Source organism: Staurois parvus, unplaced genomic scaffold, assembly GCF_062004578.1.
Source record: "Staurois parvus isolate SC_StPar_1 unplaced genomic scaffold, SC_StPar_1.0 ptg000922l, whole genome shotgun sequence".
NCBI classification, from domain to species: Eukaryota; Metazoa; Chordata; class Amphibia; order Anura; family Ranidae; genus Staurois; species Staurois parvus.
In genome coordinates, this window is record NW_028318718.1 from 128,044 (window position 1) to 140,998 (window position 12,955).

Consider the following 12,955-nt stretch of genomic DNA (forward strand, 5'->3'; position numbering starts at 1 on the left):
TGGCACCCAATGTCTTACATCCACCATTATTCAATGTGAAATATAAAAAAAAGAAAAACACATGTGCTGCTATGTGTCTAAAACCACACACAAAACGTAATATGACTACTGAAAATTGTGATATCCAAACAAAAAATAACTTTATATATACACAATAGTCTGCTGTTATATACATTTGAACTGCAGCTTCCATCAAATCAGTGTACTCATTCACCTAAAAATAAACATGTAATGTATAGAAAAAAATGGTATGCTGTTCCTTTAAAAATCAATAAATCAAATATGCATTGAAAATGCTAATTTCAAAAATAGCATACCATTAGTGCACAAATGCTTGCAACCGATTGTAATAATCATACAACATATGATAATCATACATGTGAAAAATATAAGTTCATTCTATACAGTATACTGTGATCTGTGATGCCAAACACTAATTCACTTCCAAGTGTCCATGCAATGGGGGGGATTTACTAAAGCTGATGCACTGAAAATCTGCTGCACCTGTGCATGGTAGCCAATCAACTTCTAACCTCAGCTTGTTCAATTAAACTTTGGCAATAAAACCTGAAAGCTGATTGGTTTCTGTGCAGAGTTGCACCTGATTTTGCAATCTCCAGCTTTAATAAATAAACCCCAATGTGATCAGTCCTCCAAACTCAACATACTCCTGCTTGTATAGGTCCTCCAAACCCCAATACTGCAAATATCCACCTCTAAGTGGATATTAATATTAGCCCTAAAAGAAAAAGGTCATAGGGTACTTAGGTGAATATTCTTCTGAGGATCAGCCTCCGGCTCTTTGCAGCCATTTCCACATATGGTCCCAATAAGAGACCTCACCTTGCTGGTTCCAATGTGAATCAAGCTAAAATAAAAGAGAATAGCAATCATAGTGCACCCTTGGATTGAATATGTGTATTGAATAAAAAAAAATATTTATTCCGCAACATATGTACTCATAACAGTATAAATACTGCATTGAATCCAACTGAAACATAGAGAAAACTCAATTGCACAGGGATATGCTGTAGTACGCTTGTGTGAACATGGCCTTAGGGTTAAAACTCAGTTGTAACTGGTGTAGCGCTACCTCTGTAAGGGCCGCTGGATATTACTTGTCCTCTTGTGCTGCCCTGACCCTGGGAACTTCCCAGCCCTTCTGACACTCTAGGTTCTGACATGTTGTATACCCCTTTAAATGAACCATAGACACCACATAACTGAACACAGCAGACTTCCCTATTGATTAAAGCAAGCAATGGATTTGTAGGTGTCAGTCAGCCAAACCCTGGGATCACATCCAAGATGGGCTGAGTGGAACACCAGATAATTAGACACTTTATAGCCCCGTATACATGATCAGAATATCGTACGAAAAATGCAGCTTTTAAACTGATCGTATGATAATCTGATTGTTAGTACACAGCAATCACCTGAAAAAAATAGAAGGGATAAGCACGAAAACTTTTATTATATGTTACCAGATCGGACGATTATCTTTTAACCAGTACAGTAGTCCGAAAATACAACACATTCAATTTTTCTGAATGTTTATTCCGTCGTTAAAGAATTTTTGTACCTTTAGTAACCTCTTCACTTTTAATATAAGAATAACATGCAGGAAAAAAACGGACGATCATACATCCGATATTCTAAATGTGTATACAGGGCTGAAGGCAAAGCAAACAGAAATGAACAAAAGCATTTAACACCTTTCCGCCTGGTCTATAGCACATTGACATCCGGTTGGGACACTCCTTCTTGTGACTGGGCGTCATATGATGTCCTGTCAAAAGGAGCTACTCACGTGGCCGCGGCACTGTGCAGCAGCTCGATCTGTCACCGGCTGTGTCCATGGGACACAGCCAATGACATATCACTACACCGGCCCATTGCCAGTGTCATGTGACCACTGTGACCAATCACAGCAGATCACATGTCAATTGCATACAAAGGATGGCTTCCTGTCATGCCATTCATTGTATACAATTGTGTTGTTAGCTGTGATTGGTCAAAGCAGTCACATGGTACAAACAAGGCAAATCACAGCCCATCTGTATCATTTGATGAGTTTTGCCCAATCACATCTAACCACAGCAAAAGACTGAATGAATCCATTTCATTCAGTAACAATGATGGCAAATATCAATGAAATTTATTGGTATTAGCAATCATAATGTGTAAAAAAAAAAAAAAATCCTGATCACTTGCCCAGAGTAGTTCAATGTTACTATGGTAACATTGTATTGCTTTGGTCACAGTGTATTGAAAAAAAATTGTAAAAAAAAAAAGAAAAAAATGTAATGGAAATTAAAAAATAATAGAAAAATGTGAAAATAAATTAAAATTATTATTATTATGATCGTATGCCGATCAGATTTAGGGTCATTCACATTTGGCAAAACAGCCCTATGGAATGTGTATGCTGAACAGCAGGACTTGAATGGTGAACAGGGAGCTCAGGGACTGCATTTCCCAGGGGAGGTATTGTGTAGATGGGGACATATAAATATCAAAGCCCAGGAGACTGGATGGGGAGGGGAGGGGAATAGAGCACAGGAGAGAGGAGGAAGTGTGCTGATGGCTGAAATGCTGAACTAGGATGGGGAGCAAGAGTTGGAGAGGGAGAAAGGAGCGGAAAGAGCCTACTGATCACCCATCCTGCCAAGTTGCCCAGCAAACCAGTCTGTTAGCAAGAGACCAGATGGAATGCTGGATTGGAATCAAGAGTCTGTGTGGGACCCCCATCTGCCGGAAAAGCCAGATCACTGTCATCTGACCACAGTGATCAGGTGAGAGAGTCCCAAGTACCCACTAAGAGAACACTGACAGTTTCATCCTCTCAGCTATCTACCCGCATATAGCTGTGAACATTACATATAGTTGCCCCAGGTTGCTGCCTAGTTCTCCCAGCTGCCACTGTTGGGATACATCTCCATTATAGTCGCATCATCTAAGCCAGTGATGGTGAACCCATGGCACGCGTGCCTGAGCTGGTACGGAGAACCATCTCAGTGGGCACGCCAGGAAGAAGAGGAAGATGAGCACGCACGGACAGCACACACTGACCGGCCATCCAGATATTGTTCACACTCCCCTTTGAACTACATTTCCCACATGTCTCTGGGGCCAGGGTGGGTGTGGACGAGAGGAAGCGGCTCCCACGCGTCTATGGCGTCAGGGGTGACATATCCGGGGATGGGCGTGGATGAGAGGAAGTGGCTCCCACATGGCTCTGGTGTCACGTGTGACATACCCGGGGATGGACGTGGATGACAGGAAGCAGCTCCCACGCTGCTCTAGGGCCAGTGGTGACATGTCTAGCGTGGATGAAAGTAAATGGCTCCCACACTACTCTGGGGCCAGGGGTAACATGCTCAGTATGGATGGGAATGAGCTGGCAGGTTGGAAGCCATACCAACCCTGAAGAGGTGAGATTAACTGCTTCCCAACCGTGCTATAGCCGAAAGTAGGCTACAGTGCAGTTGTCTAGTTCTGGGAAGGCTTCCATGGACGTCCTCATAGAACACACCCCCTGTGCGCCCCCAGTGCTGTCAGTGATAAGGTTGTGTTGCAGTTTGGGAACTCAGGCTCAAAATGGTTCACCATCACTGCTCTAGAAGAAGATTGTCCTCTAATCTCTAAGTGCTGAGCGTTTTGGAGTATTCCATGCTTTAACCCCGTCTCTTGTTAAAGTTCCTAAAGCAATAAACTACAAAAAAGACAACCCCTAGACCAGTGGTGGCGAACCTATGGCACGCATGCCGCAGCAAGCACACAGAGCCCTGTCTGTCAACACGCAAGCTAAGTTGCCCCAGCAGCCGAGCATCGGATAACAGCGCAATAGGGGCCATGCACATGCTTGGAAAGGAGTAGCAGTGCCAGGCAATGACATCATGACCCCCGACTCATTAGCCTTGAATTGTCTGAGCTTTTGCATGGCCGGTCGTGCTACCAAGGATATACAGTTGTGGCCAAAATTATTCAACCCCCAATGCTGTAAAGGGGTTTAGGGACTATAGTGTACATTTGGAATTGTATTCAGAATCAAATCCTACAAGGACGTTGTAACTACCCAAATGCAACTAAAATGACATCAATTGTTTATGTAATACAGTAGTAAATGGTTCTTATGTGGTTTCTTCATTGCCACAATTATTCAACCCCTTAAAGACTACCACTCTGAAGAACAGAGGTTCATACAGGTGCTTTCCATCAGGTATTGAAAACACCTGTGGATGTCACCGAGCAGCAATCAAGCATAATAAGCACCAATTAGGCAGCTTTAAAATGACTGTGATACTCAGCTCCTTCTAGACATTTACTGGTGTGGTTACAAACATGGTGAAGGCAAGAGAATGGTCCAGGAAGACAAGAGAAGAGGTGATTTCTCTTCACAGGAAGGGCAATGGCTATAAGAAGATTGCAAAGATGTTAAACATACCAAGAGACACCTTAGGAAGCATCATTCGCAAATTCAAGGCAAAGGGCACTGTTGAAACGCTACCTGGTCGTGGCAGAAAGAAGATGCTGACTTCGACTGCTGTGCGCTACCTGAAGCGTAGAGTGGAGAGAAGTCCCCGTGTGACTGCTGAGGAACTGAGAAAAGATTTGTCAGATGTGGGTACAGAAGTTTCAGCCCAGACAATAAGACGCACACTGCGTAATGAAGGCCTCCGTGCCAGAACTCCCAGGCGTACCCCCTTGCTGTCTCCAAAGAATAAGAAGAGTCGACTGCAGTATGCCAAAAGCCATGTGGACAAACCACAAAAGTTGTGGGATAGTGTTCTGTGGACTGATGAAACAAAATTAGAACTGTTTGGGCCCATGGATCAACGCTATGTTTGGAGGAGGAAGAACAAGGCCTATGATGAAAAGAACACCTTGCCTACTGTGAAGCATGGTGGAGGGTCAATCATGCTTTGGGGCTGTTTTGCTTCTGCAGGTACAGGGAAGCTTCAGCGTGTGCAAGGTACCATGAATTCTCTTCAGTACCAGGAGATATTGGATGGAAACGTGATGCAGTCCGTCACACACCTGAGGCTTGGGAGACGTTGGACCTTTCAACAGGACAATGATCCCAAGCATACCTCCAAGTCCACTAGAGCATGGTTGCAGAGGAAAGGCTGGAACATTTTGGAGTGGCCATCGCAGTCACCAGACTTAAATCCGATTGAGAACCTCTGGTGGGACTTAAAGAAAGCAGTTGCAGTGCGCAAGCCTAAGAATGTGACTGAACTGGAGGCCTTTGCCCATGAAGAATGGGCGAAGATACCCGTAGATCGCTGCAAGACACTTGTGTCAAGCTATGCTTCACGTTTAAAAGCTGTTATAACTGTAAAAGGATGCTGTACTAAGTACTAAGATTGAATGTCACTTGGGGGTTGAATAAAACTGATAATGCTGTGAGCACAGAAAAGACATTTGTGGTTATTTCATTATAACTGTTATGTTATATTTGTCTGACCTACAAGTGCCTCTTTAATGTAAATGTAAGCAAGATGACTGAATGATCAAAAGCAATGTCAAACTGGCCAAAACACTCAATTTCAGTGGGGGTTGAATAATTTTGGCCACAACTGTATATATTGGACTGGCTGTGACTTTTAATACATTTGTTTTTATTAACATAAGATTTTAGCTTGTGCTGGTGGTCAGTGGAACTTTGCCCCCTTGTGCTGGTGGTAAGTGGAACTTTGCCCCCTTGTTCTGATGGTCAGTGAAACTTTACCTCCTTTTCTGGTGGTAAGTGGAACTTTGCCCCCTTGTGCTGATGGTCAATGGAACTTTGTCCCCTTGTGCTGATGGTCAATGGAACTTTGTCCCCTTGTGCTGATGGTCAGTGGAACTTTGTCCCCTTGTGCTGGTGGTCAGTGGAACTTTGCCCCCTTGTTCTGGAGGTCAGTGGAACTTTACCCCCTCGTGCTGGTGGTCAGTGGAACTTTGCCTCCTTGTGCTGGTGGGAAGTGGAACTTTGCCCCCTTGTTCTGGTGGTCAGTGAAACTTTGCCCCCTTGTGCTGGTGGTAAGTGGAACTTTGCCCCCTTGTGCTGATAGTCAATGGAACTTTGCCCCCTTGTGCTGATGGTCAGGGGAACTTTGTCCCCTTGTGCTGGTGGTCAGTGGAACTTTGCCCCCTTGTTCTGAAGGTCAGTGGAACTTTACCCACTTGTGCTGGTGGTCAGTGGAACTTTGCCTCCTTGCGCTGGTGGTAAGTGGAACTTTTCCCCTTGTTCTGGTGGTCAGTGAAACTTTGCCTTCTTGTTCTGGTGGTAAGTGGAACTTCCCCCCTTGTGCTGATGGTCAATGGAACTTTGCCCCCTTGTGCTGGTGGTCAGTGGAACTTTGCCCCCTTGTTCTGGAGGTCAGTGGAACTTTACCCACTTGTGCTGGTGGTTAGTTGAACTTTGCCCCCTTGTGCTGATGGTCAGTAGAAGTTTGTCCCCTTGTGCTGATGGTCAATGGAACTTTGCCCCCTTGTGCTGATGGTCAATGGAACTTTGTCCCCTTGTGCTGATGGTCAATGGAACTTTGCCCGCTTGTGCTGATGGTCAGTGGAACTTTGCCCCCTTGTGCTGATGGTCAGTGGAACTTTGCCCCCTTGTTCTGGAGGTCAGTGGAACTTTACCCCCTTGTGCTGGTGGCCAGTGGAACTTTGCCCCCTTGTGCTGGTGGCCAGTGGAACTTTGCCCCCTTGTGATAGTGGCCAGTGGAAGCTCTGTTATTGTGTTTTTCTTTTCAGACAAAAGATGTATGTTGTGTATGTATGGGTTGTTTTTTTCTAAACTAAAACCTCAGAATTCAAGTTTAATTGCAGTGTTGGCACTTTGCGATAAATAAGTGGGTTTTGGGTTGCAGTTTGGGCACTCGGTCTCTAAAAGGTTCACTGATCTAAGCTGACAGCAGGACATACAGTAGTGCCAACTGAAACAACAAGTTCTCTTTTTCAGCAGAGTGGGATCCCTACTACTGTTACCTTTGGCCTTTGACATCCAGAGTGAGTTGTCCTTGTCCATAGACACCTATGCCAATTGTTACCCTCCACTATTTCAAGTCTGCCTTTTATCTAGTGCTGTGAAGCAGACCCTGCACTAATTCACCACCAGCAAAAGGAAAAGTGTTAAATCCTTCCTTTCCCCCTCAATATTTTTGCATTACCGTTTTGAAAAACTATTATCTACACCTTAATACAGTTTTATATCAACTGGGCCCCAACAAGCACGCAGAATACTCTATAGTATTCTTAAAGGGACATTGGTCAATTATAAATGAGAGATATCTTCACTTCAAATTTAATCCCTGCTGTCTAGTTCTGAGGACCCACAATGAGCTTACCTGTTTGACAGTTGTTCTTGCTCACTGGGGATTCAATAGTCTCCTCAGATTTGAGGTGTTGGATTATTTCTGAAAGCAGATCTGAGACCAGTTATGGGTATTTCACTATGAATGCTGTTACTTTTACTCAGAACTGACAAGAGTGATTATCTTTGCTGCATATACATGGTATTCTGCTCTTTTTGACGAAGTTACATTCAATGTCAATATAAACTTCATATTAGTTTATACTACCTTGTGTGTGAGTTCATTTTACAGTTGTGGTTTATTGTAGCCATAAGAGTACGATGGTGTCAGCAGAGGTTGAGTTTTCAAAAGGAGGTCCAGATTGACAGGAAACCCAAAAATTACTAAGCAACCCTTAAAGGGGTAGTGCTACTACTTTTCTAGCTTGCCCGTTCATCAGAAGCCGGTCGTTCAGTCAGCTTCTGTCAGACAGGCTGGTGTACACAGGACAAATGTTGACCAATTTCTATTGAACCAGCTAATACTGGCCGATATTCGGCCCGTGTGTACAGGACTTAAAATAATTTCATTGGTAATTGCATAACTTCATTTCTTGAACAAGTGCATATTAGTTAAATAGACTTACTCCTGATACCACTGTCTGAAAAGGTTGCGCCTAGAGTGCTAGCTATGACATTTAATTAGTAAATATGACAGCTACCCTGTTGGTATTTCAGATATGTATTCCTAAAGGTAAGCAAAACATTGCTTTGTGCTTCAATGGCACGTGCTAACTTCAAGACACTGAGTACATAACACACTGTTTCACGTAAACAGTTTTAGAGTAATAATTGGAACAAAACCTTGTGACGCCCATGTTGCCTTTTACTCCATGGTTCTCATATTTTAGAGACATTTTTTAATGTCCTGTGATTTTGAAGTAACAAACTAAAATTAAACAATAGCATAGTGTATAGTGTTTGCATGTTAGGCTTCTATAAAAAAATATTTGGGTATAAATAAAATAAAATAAAAAGAATCATGCATTGGCAACCTCAGACCTTGAACTTCAATATTAGCATAAAAGCTGTGGCATTCATTAATTAGTCACACTCTGTAGTGGTTGCTACACTCATCATCCCACCCCCCTGGCCATAACTGGAAATCAGCAAATTATTTTATGAGGCCACCTCACCAAACTGTACAATCCACCATTGCACAACACCCTAATTACTACCTATAAAATATATCACCTGTTAGATGTTGCCTTATATTTGCTGAGTACAGTTTCTAATAAATCCATATGAAAATACCTGTTTAAAACTGGCGTCTATAGGTGTAAAACTGACATCTGTCCAGGGTGATTGAGGGTAATGGATTGGAGTCTATCCATTATGCTCAATCTGCAGATCCAATCCATTCTGCGGGGATCGTCGGAGGGGGTGTCACCAAGTGTTACCGCACTGGGTGACATCAACCCTAGGGACGCCTCTGCTCATAGCCAAACAGGAAGTGAGGGCAAATCCCTGAAAATTAAGGAAAATTCTTGGGTACCCCCAAGTCACCAGAACTAGTGTTCCCATTGGAAGCTTTCCTCTTTATCACTTTTCTGGGGACAACCTCAAATTCTTTTACTTTCATTTTCAATGATATTGGTAAAGAAAACAAATAGAGAGGGTTAATCCCCCTAACGGGGACACAGACGGCTTTAAAACTTAACAGGCATTCTAATCCCTCTGCATTATATCCAAAACTAACAAAAAGGTTTACCTTTAGTTATACTTTAAGGCCCACCAAGCCCACAGACAAACCACCACCCCACCATTCGTCCTGTGCTGAGGCTTACAGTTTCAGCTTTAGTACACAGATCATAGCTAGTCATTCACTCCTAGATTGTAAGCTCGAAAGAGCAGGGCCCTCGATCCCCTCATGTTTTGCATTGTATTGGTATTGTTCTGTCACATGTTCTGTCCCCCTTTGTAATGTACAGCGCTGAGCGAACTATTGGCGCTTTATAAATACTGTATAATAATAATAATTCACTCAGCACCTCCTCCATTCAGAAAAGACTTTGCATTCTTTTCACAAAGTGCAATCTGTCATTGAAGGAGATTTGGATGAACATCACAATCTCCCTGACGCCAATCACAGAATGCTGTGTTTTCTGTAAAAAGAATGCAAGGCAGTATCTAAATTGAGGGGTTGCTGAATGAGCAACCTAATATAATCTGTGTACTACAGCCAGATCTATATGCTTCAAAACCAGTGCTTACTCTACTGCTGCATGTAAAGGTTTCCCAAAAACACAGCAGCAGCCACACATGGAACACACTTCATTAGTGGTAATTGTTTTTACAATACACAATTACAATGAAGAAAGATTAGAGGAACTGAATTTATTCTCTCTTGATGAGATTAAGGGGGGATATGATCTACATGTATAAATACATCAGTGGTTCATATAGTGAACTTGGTGTAGAGTTATTCACCTTGAGGTCATCACAGAGGACAAGGGGGCACTCTTTATGTCTGGTGGAAAAGAAATTTAATCTCCAAATACGAAAAAAGGTTTCTTCACAGTGAGAGCTGTGAAAATGTGGAATAGACTTCCTCAAGAGTTGGTTCTGGACAGCTCAGTGGATTGCTTTAAAAAAGGTCTGGATTCTTTCTTAGATACACAAAATATAACTGGATACTAACTGTCATTTTTCACATGACTGTCTTATGCCTTTAAGTGTTTTCTATATTTTGTTTCTGCTCCTCCCTTTCCTTTGGTTTAGTTAATTCTGTATAGATAGCCCTCCCCCTTTCCCAGAAATGCATTGCAGCTCTAGCCTCAGCGCATGAAGCAGAAACATTACAATCTTTTGACCTATCGAATGATCATTGTTGTAAGATTCTCAGTTTATGGAATAAACTTCACAAGATCTGCAAGATGTCTTATCGATTGAGTCACTGACTGCGGTATCCAACTGAGGTTGAAGTTATCGCTATCTCATCACAACTGTAAGTTACAGAGATCATACTATCAATGCTTAGATTGGAGAGACAGAACAGTCAAAAGATTAGTGGAATGCTTCATAGGATCCTGGCTAGTCAAAGGATCAGTGAAATGTCTTCATAAGAATCCTTGCTAGCTAGAATACACAGTGAGATGTTACATGGATACTGGATATAACAGCTATAGTGAGTGTAGCCACCTCTACACAAGTCTGTACATGTCTCCAAGTAAATCCCAGCATAACACTCATCAGTGTCAGGACAAATTATTGACGCAAATGTTTTACAACTGCACATTTATTCACTGTATCTGTATGCATTATCAAATAGCTTGCCTGTGAACTTATAAGAAAGAAAAAGAAAACCTTCCTGCAATCATTGCCTAGGAAACCTGAACTCAGCCACAGAAAAAGCGATACATTTCTCTGTAAACTTTCTATCAACCCCTCTCCTTGCTAACATGATGTTTTAAAAAAGTGATATACAGTCTGGGTAAACTAATACACAACCACAATCAGAGCCTTATCCAGAGCAGGACTTAGACAAAAGAGAAAAACGCTTAAGAAATCCAACTTGGAAATTGCAAGAAAATCTTAATGCTGACAAGTTAGAATTGCTGCCTAATATTAATGACTTATGGTCTAATACTGTTAAATGCATGTCTGCTCTCTCCCAACAATCTCATGAGCCAATACAACTAGACGGCACTATCCAGCAATTGAATGTTGCTTATGAGAATTTTCAAAGACTGTGTGTTAAATATATTGTTCATTTAAAGCAGTACAACACTCAAAGGTCATTGGAAGAATTCATAAGTTTTGAGGAGCTCTATCTTGAAAGAGACAATTTAGTGGTGCGAACAAAGACAAAGGCAGAAGTGAGAATAACACAGCTCCATGAATCCAGATCTTATCGCTGTGCATCTATTAGATGCTCCTCAAGATCTTCCAAATCCCTACAATCAAGGTCTTCTACACTCACTAGTCAACAACTAATAAAAGCCCGTGCTGATGCTTCTAAAATGCAGGCATCTTTCGCCAAAAAAAAGCAGAAATAGAAGCTGAAGCCACATGCCATAAGGCAGAAATTGAAGTTTTGGAAAAACAATGTGAGCATGCCACAGCCATGGCAAGGTTAAGGGTCTTAGAACAAGCCGCTAGTGAAAATGAAAGAGACAACAGTTCCAGACACTCAGTTGTATCTTATGTCTCAGATTCTTTACACACCTCTCCAGAATGTCAACTCCCTGTCATAACAGCCAAAGTACTCAATCAAAGTCTCTTCTCTGCACATACTGTACCTCAAGATGATTTGCTCTTATATCCTCCAGTAGATCAGACTGCAACATCTCAGCTAGCCGCAGACACTGGTATGTATTTAACAGACCGTCCACCTTACTTTGGCACCAACAGAGTACCTCCTAGCAAACGCACTACTCTACAAACCAACATGCCAATGGACTTTAAGCCAGCTGCGGCATTGAATGCCTTAGCAGCAACATATGTTCCCAAGTCACTCCATGAATATCCACCAACCGTCACAACCAACTCTGTTCCACCTGCAGTCATGCACCCAAAATCTGAAAACACGGACATGTCACAGTTTGCTAAATACATGCTTCGGAGAGAACTTGTTAAGACAGGTCTTTGATGACAAGCCTGAAAATTACAGAGGCTGGAAATCCACTTTTAAGGCCACAATGAGTGACCTAGACATCAATGCCACAGAGGAATTGGATCTGCTTATCAGATGGCTAGGTCCCCAGTCTACTGAACGCATCAAGAGGCTCAAAGCAGTTCATATTGACAACCCTGTTGCAGGCCTTAATGCTGCTTGGAGCAGACTTGAACATACCTTTGGCAGCCCAGAGGCCATTGAAAATGCTTTATTCAAAAGGTTGCAAAGCTTCCCAAGGATTTCTGCTAGCGACAATCTAAAGTTTCAAGAACTCAGCGATGTTCTATTAGAGCTTCAGCTTACTAAGGCTGACACCTCTCATGGAATCAAATCAATTGTTCTCAAGCTACCATATGGAATTAAAGAAAGATGGGCAGCGCTTGGATCAAAGTATAAGGAAGAACATAGAGTTGCCTTTCCTCCTTTTTCCTACTTCTCGAGCTCATCAAAAGAATTGCAGACACTAAGAATGACCCAAGTTTCTCATATGGGGACTGTAACCCTCTCAGTACACTGTCTCCAAGACCTACGAACACACGTATGTCGCACACAGACCGTAGAGGTCCAGCGTTAATGAAAAGGACTAATGTTCTACCTGCACCTGCAACAGTTCTTGAAAAGACTGATCAAAATAAGAGAATTGAGGACCCAAATCGCCAGTGTCTAATACATAACAAACCACATCCACTTAAGAAATGTATCGACTTCAGAAAGAAAACTCTCCAAGAACGTAAGGAACTTTTGAAGAAATTTGGGGTTTGCAACAAATGCTGTGCCACCACAGAACACTTTGCAAAGGACTGTAAAGCGATCATCAAATGTATAGAGTGTGACAATGATGACCATGTGCAAGCTCTTCAACAATATTCACACAACTCTACTACCTTCACAAACAATCTTCCTGAGGCAAAGCAAGGCGGGGAGCGCCCAAATCAAGCAGCACCTACCACCCCAGTGTTCTCTACATGTACAGAAGTCTGTAGAGAAGGATTCTG